This window comes from Asparagus officinalis, chromosome 5, assembly GCF_001876935.1.
Source record: "Asparagus officinalis chromosome 5, Aspof.V1, whole genome shotgun sequence".
In the NCBI taxonomy this organism is placed as follows: domain Eukaryota; kingdom Viridiplantae; phylum Streptophyta; class Magnoliopsida; order Asparagales; family Asparagaceae; genus Asparagus; species Asparagus officinalis.
Window position 1 is genome coordinate 110,958,520 of NC_033798.1, and position 1,618 is coordinate 110,960,137.

The following is a 1,618-nucleotide window of genomic DNA, read 5'->3' on the forward strand; positions in this document are numbered from 1 at the left end:
TTTAAATCAGAATCAAAACGGAAAATAGTTTTTATGAGAATTAAAATCGGTAATTAAAATAAATTAATTATGGATTTATGGGTAACGGATGTTTTAAACCTATAAAAGGACCTAAATCTGTAGAGTTTGATATAGTGTGAAAAACACAACATATTCTCACTTCTTCTCTGTTATTCCTCTTCATATTACTGTTGTTATATTTTTGTTGGTTCCCTGAAAGTCACGAAGAATTCGCAAAACCTTCTTGAAGCTCGTGCCGACGAGAAGGAGGTCGCCTGACCGAGGATCGTTGTATCTCCGGGAACTTTTGCCGCGTAGCCCTGTACGAGAGGGGGCAATTAGTTTCTTGGGACAGTGCTTGCACGTCTCGATCATCAGGCTATATTCTAAACTCAGTTTAATTTTATATCTATTTTGAATCATTATCTAATTCTGTTAAAACTGCATTTTGTGCTAATTACACTCTAAACAGTTTATATTCCCAACATATTACACCTCTGTTTTGTACGTTGCTGTAAATTTTGTAAACCATGTAAAGTGAGCATGGGAATCTGAAAAATAATCACCTTTGATTTCATAGTATGAGGTCACTTATAGAGTAAGAACCATAAAGAGTGATCATATGCATGATCAGGCCATTTATTTAAGGTTTTATAAAATGGCTAGATAAAAAGAATATCCTTGAAAATTTTAGGCAAAATTTTCAAACTTTGCCTTGGTCTTGAAGGAAAGGTAGATTATAACTAGCCTAATCCCTGCATACTCTAAAGGGCTGTTTGTCTCCTTACATTTTGCAACTTTACATTGAAAAAATGGGACGTACAAGACCAAAATCTTGAATTTTGACTAAGTTCATTGTTTGGTTAGTATTTTTTATCATAAAATTAGAGTTGTCACATAGGACTAATGCATTTATTCTAATTCCCTAAAAATATACTTACACTAGTAGAAAAACGATCAACCTAGACGGAAATTTCCTTCTAGGTTGATTGCAATTCCGTCTAGATTAGTTCATCTAGACGGAATTCCGTCTAGTTTGATTGGTTTATTTTGCTTCCGTCTAGATTGCTTCAAACTAGACGGAATTCCGTCTAGATTGATCAATCTAGACGGAAGTCAACCTAGACGGAATAAAGAATTCCGTCTAGGTTGACAACCCAGACGGAATTCCATCTGGGTTGATTACCCAGACGGAAATTCCGTCTGGGTTGGATTTTTACAACCTAGACAGAATTTCCGTCTAGATTGATTCAATCTAGACGGAATTCCGTCTAGATTGTCTTTTTTCAGGGAAAAAAAATTAATTAAAATTTGGATTTCCCTATACAATTACATTAATATTTGAATACATCCAGAAAATACTGTACACACCACATTCAACCATCCAATCATAATCAAAATTCATAACAATTCCATTCAAAAACATCTATATAACCAAATCCAACACATTGTACAAATCCAACCATCCACTTCAAAATATACATCAATCAGTTCCGTCTAAAACACATCCAACAACATATATACTAACAATGCACATGACTAAGATATGATACACGACATGAATAAATATAGTGTTATAACAAATAAAACTGTTTATTGCATTAAAAATAAAAAAACC